This window comes from Puma concolor, chromosome C2 (assembly GCF_028749965.1).
Source record: "Puma concolor isolate L17-30 chromosome C2, mPumCon1.1.hap2, whole genome shotgun sequence".
Classification (NCBI taxonomy): Eukaryota; Metazoa; Chordata; class Mammalia; order Carnivora; family Felidae; genus Puma; species Puma concolor.
In genome coordinates, this window is record NC_141675.1 from 10,564,487 (window position 1) to 10,570,486 (window position 6,000).

Consider the following 6,000-nt stretch of genomic DNA (forward strand, 5'->3'; position numbering starts at 1 on the left):
TATTATTGTTGACTATGATTGTCTATTTTTCCCCTTCAATTCTGCCAGTTTTTGGTTCATTTACTTTTTGACTATGTTGTAAGGTGAATATATATTTATAATCACTAGGTCTTCTTAGGGACCGACTCTTTGATCATTAGAAAATGGTCTTCCTCATTTCTAGTAACAATCTTTATCTTAAAGTCAATTTTTTCTGATATTAGTATAGCCTTTGCAGCTCTCTTTTGGTTACTCCTTGCTTGGTATATCTTTTTCCCACCCTTTTGCTTTCAACCCATTTGAGTCTTTGAATCTAAAGTGTCTCTTGTAGATACAATCCAACATAGTTAGATCCTTTTTTTTAAAATCCATTCTGCCAATCTCTGCCTTTGATTAAAGTATTTAAATCATTTACATTTAATTTTATTAAAATTACTAGTAACAAAGAAGTTATATCTGCCATTCTGCTATTTGTTTCCCATGTCATGTATTTTTTGTTTATTCCTCCATTATTGCCTGATCTTGCATTAAATATTTTTTATTGTACCATTTTTATTCTCTTGTAGTTTTTTTTAGTATATATATATATATACACATATATATGTACATATATATGTGTATATATATATATACACACATATATATTTAGTCATTTTATCAGTGGTTGCCTTGAAGGCTAAAAGTAACATCTAAACATAATAATCTAGTTTGTACTAATAGCAACTTAATTTCAATAGTATACAGAAACGTTTCTTCTATATAAGTTCATTCTCTCCCACCTCCCCTGTGCTATTATTGACATACAAATACTTTGTTTTACATTATATGCCCAATGACCTGTATTTATAAGTATTGCTTTATGCAGTTGTCTTTTAAATTAGATGGCAGAAGAAAAGGGCTTCAAACAAAAGTTACATTTATACAGTCTTTTATATTTACCTATGTGTTGTTACCTTTGCCAGTGGGATCTTTGTTTCTTCATGTGGGAAGAGGGAGATGTAAATAGGGTAAAATAAAATGCCCCAAAGTTCATTGTTCTTACCTTGATTCACAACTTTTCTTGGATAAATGCTTCTTGGATTATTCCAAGTCTTTGATTTATATCCAGCATTCTGAAAAACATTTGGACAATTTTTGCCTGTGTTCTCATTACTTTTATGGAGAAATGGATTTTTAGAGATCTTTATTTTGCCATTCCCACTGATGTCACTCTAGTGCCTAGCTAAAAGTCCTGTATTCCCTATCTTTCCTTGTAACTATTGTGACTGTGTGACTAAGTTCTGGCCAATGAGTTATAAAAAGTAATGTGCGTGCTTCTGAGGAAACCAACTCGAAAGACAGCTGTCATGTGCCCTTTGCTCCCTTCTTGTTCCCTTCCTCCAATCTGCTACCTGGAGTATGAAATAAAGCTGGAGCCCTGGCAGCTATCTTGGACCATGAGAATGAGGGCCACACCCTAAGAATGGTGAAGTGGACAGCTATAAATAGCTGTGGCATGATGATTTTAGAGCCACCAGATACAGGCCACCAGCCTGTTTCCAGATATATTAGATAAATATGTAACTTAGATAACTTTGTTTCAGTTACTATTATTTTTAATATTCTTACCCCTGATACTTGCAGCTGAAGTTAATTCTGACTCCTAGAGTACTTATCATTGGATTGTAGGAATATTATCTGCTTTTACTTTTTTAAAATATTTTTTATATTATCTGGTTTTTCCTTAGTAGCATTTATTATTTTATGTGAGAAAAAAGCTATTTACATGTAAATAAATATACAGTGATACTAATGTATATGCTAAAACATATGTATATGAATTTAATGTATAAAATATATATATAAATATATATATAATATATAAATATATATATAAAAATATATATGTCACATTTGTGTGTGTATATCTATGTATATACATATGAACATACACATACATACATGTCCATCTTTTTATGTTTTGGAGGGTTGAAAATTGTCTTCTATCAGATTGATGCATTTCCAAAGCAACTGGAATGCAATCACAACTAGTCAATCAAGTAAATCAAGAATTCTATCCCAACACTCTGGTTCAGTTGCTACGGTGGGGAGAGATGAGGATGAGTTAGAGCGGTGGGGATGAGATTACAGTTTGTGGGAGGGTGAATGGAGACTGGGGAAAGACTAGTGAAATAAGGAGCACTGACACACATCAGCAAAACAAGATCTGAAACACACCCTCCTGTGTTTTGGAGGGAGACAACCTCAGGACCTAAAGACTAATGTTATTTCAATGTTCATATAACCTTTGCCTAGTGTTTTTCCCCGTCTTCTCTGACTACTACATAATTAAAACCAGGTAAGCCAGTTCTCCACCCAGAACCATCACAGAGGAGGCAGCCTGGAGTCACCTTGAAACAGAAACAGACACATGATTTAAGCTACATGATTGCCACACTTACCTGCTGGGTAAAATATAAGAGTAAATGGTTTAGATGGGATTAGAAACAAAAGACCAGAATAAGTACTTCTTTAATCTCTTTTGAAAAATAAGAATTTAAGCCTCTCTGAAACTTTCTATCTAGCAATAGAATGACTGAGTCTTTTATGTTCTCTTTTCCTAGTATTGTTTTTAATCAGCCAAATACATATAAATTTTAAAAATAATATTAAAAAGTTCAAAATCATCCCTCCTTGCCCTCAGTCCTACTCTCTAGAGCCAACTGCTTTCAATACTTTTGTTTATTCTTTGATTGGTTGCCTATTTCTAAACAATATGTTTATTACATTAATATTTGATTTATCATATTTAAATGTTTTTAACATTTATTCATTTTTGAGAGAGAGAGAGAGAGAGAGAGATAGAGAGAGAGAGAGAGAGAGAGAGAGAGAGAGCATGAGCCAGGGAGGGGCATAGAGAAAGGGAGACACAGAATCCAAAGCAGGCTCCGGCCTCTGAGATGTCAGCACAGAGCCCCACACAGGGCTCGAACTCACAAACCGTGAGATCATGACCTGAGCTGAAGTCGGCTCATGATTGATCATATTTAGACACTGTCTATTGCTTTATGAATAAAGCAGTTTCAAGTTAGAAAAATAAAACCCTCATCAGATTATTTAGTATAGAAAATGTGATATGGCTATAAAGGGGTTGGAATTGTCATCCTCAATTCTTGGGGGGGGTGTGACTTTGCCCTCCCCCGCCAAGGAACATTTGGAATGTTCTGATGATGTCTGGAGATATGCTGTTGTCACAAGTAGGTAGAGGTTACTGGTATCTAATGGATAGAGTCTATGGATGCTGCTAATCATGGATGTTGCAGGACAGCCCCTGCAACAAAGAATCATCCAGCCCAAAATATCAATAGTGTTAAGGTTGAGAAGCAACTGTAGATTAGAAGACCTGTAAAGAGCCAGGGGGAGGGGGACAACACTAAGATTAGCAACTGCAGAAAGTCACTACCACTGCCAGAGCCAGTGGGTCAGTGGGAGAAGGCAGTGCTAACTAAAGCCATCACAGGAAGTAACAAACCAGGTAGGATGGCCTGGCAGTATCAGGGAATGTTCAGAGGAAAATAAGGACATAGAAGAGAAGCAGCTACTACCAGAGATGTTGCCCAAAGCAGAGAGAATGGGAAAGAAAAATATCCTGGCTTCTCCTTGGGAGCCCTCCAATCTCCTGGCACTTCCATGGGTTGAACTTAGCCGGAAGCCAGTCATTAAGGTCTGGGAAGCATAGCTCACAGGAATAGCCTTTGCAATAGAAGCCCAAAAGAGTGAATTAGAGAGCAAATAGGCATATTCCCAGCACACCTTTCTATCATGGAAGATGGTGATCAAGCTCTGATGGTCACTTCCTCGCTACCCTCCTCCTCTGTCTCTCTCCATATATATATGGAGAGTATGTAAGTATGTACTCCATATAATACTTACATATACTTATATATATACACATATATATGTACATACACATATATATATATGAGCATATGCTTATATACTCTCTCACTTCCCTCAATACCGTCCTCTCTCTATAGATAGATAGATAGATAGATAGATAGATAGATAGATAGATATAGATATATAGAGAGAGAGAGAAAGAGAGAGAGAGGAAGAGAGAGAAAGAAAGCACACGAGGGAGAGGGAGAGAGGGAGAGAAGGGCAGTTTGTTGTCACAAACTGGGTGGAGATACATCTATATCCCTAACAATTTTTATTTAAGTTTAGATCATTAAGAATGTAGAAATATTGTTTACACATTATTGTTAATCATAATGTAGTGAATAATGTTTATTCATGTTATAAATGTTATTAATCAGTCATGCTTTCATTTTTTACAGCTCTTTGTTTTTCTTAGGATATCTAGAGTTAAAATAGTCTCTTTTTTGTTTGCTTAGTTTTCTATGCATGTACCATGAATTAGTCACAAACTCCCCCTTAGGTCTATAAGGCTCCCTTAATATTTTGTTTGGTACCTTTCTTCAAATGCATTAGAGAGTCTATCCATTTCTCTTTTTCTTTTCAGTGATCTCCTTCCTGTGATCCTCTTTCCCTTAGGTATATCCTTTGAATATATCCCTCAGTTTCCATATATTTTCCTTTTAGAGAAACTTTACCTCTTCTTACTCTGTCTGTTGGTATCTGTTAATTATATTACTGTCCCTAATGAGACAGCCACACAATAAATAATCACTCTCTTTCATCTGACCTGTCCCTGTCCCAGAATTAGTGGTAGTCGCAGGATGCTTGTGCCAGTCTACAGATGGGAAACCCTGGACTTAGTAAATCAAGTCCAAGTGTCTTGCCTGTATTACTGTGGTAGTAGTAGACACTGCTGGTGCCCTGCCCTGAACCCCTGTATTGTGCTGCTGCCCCAACCTCAGCTACTGTAAGTGTTGCTGCTAATGGCTCAAACATATGCCTTTCCCTGGAGAAGAGAACTGTTCTTGGCCAATGGGAGCCACCTTATGAGGAGACTCCCGGGAGGCTATATCTTCCCTCCGGGCGTCATGCAGCCAATGATTAACTGATACGGGGATACAAAAGCCGAGCCCCCTCGCCTCAAAGAGGACAACTCTGGTATCATTCACACTCCAAAACTCCCCATGAGATCAGGCGTGAGTCAGACTTCAGCTGAAACCTCATCTTTGTTTAGCCACTTCCCCCACTCTATTTGCTTCCCTTACCTTCTTCCAAATTTCCCCTGAAAGCACAACTTCAATGGGTGTCTTGAATAAGAACCCTGCCTCAGTCTCTCCTTCTGGAAACCCAATCTAAGACAGTGGTGAACGTCAGACACTTTTGGGCTTCCTAGCATGAATTCTCCCTTCCTGATAGCACCAGAGCTCCCTTTCGGGAGATGATCTCCCCGCCCCCCACCCCACTGTGAACAGTCTTGACAGGAATGAATCTAGGTACATGGTCTGTCATTGTGGAAGCTGCGGGGGCTTGTGGATGTTCCTTCCATTAGACCCTCCCTCTCACTGCTTTGGTACAGCAGGCCCAGGCATCTGATCTAAATTCAGCCAATTTGATGTTCTCTCCTGGGATTATGAATCTTGAGTGACTAATACAAAGATAGAATGGCTCTTTGAGGTTCATTTATTCCATTACAGACTTCTGCGAGCCTGTTTCTCCTTCACAGTCTTTCTGTGCCTTTTAGCTTCCAAAACCTTCATTCCTGCCCATTTTCAACCTATTTGGTTAGCCTTTTGTGAGTACTCCAAATCATTCCAGTAATTTCCATTTTGTGTAAAGACTGTCACCCAGGTTCTTTTGCTTATCACCAAAAGAATCGTAAGTAACATGATTATCTAAGGTCTTTTGCCTAAGTGCAAGGTGAAAACAGATCTGGGACAGGACCACTAATTCAGAAGAGGGTAGACACACAGGGCTTTTGAGCTTGGTGAGTAACAGCCTACCTGGACAGCTCTCCTGGCTTCAGTGAAGACGCAGGAGTAAACAGAGCATTTCTCAACTGGGTAAAATTATACTTTGATCCCATGTGAGATGCTGAATTACTCTCTTTGAGAAAGTTACTGT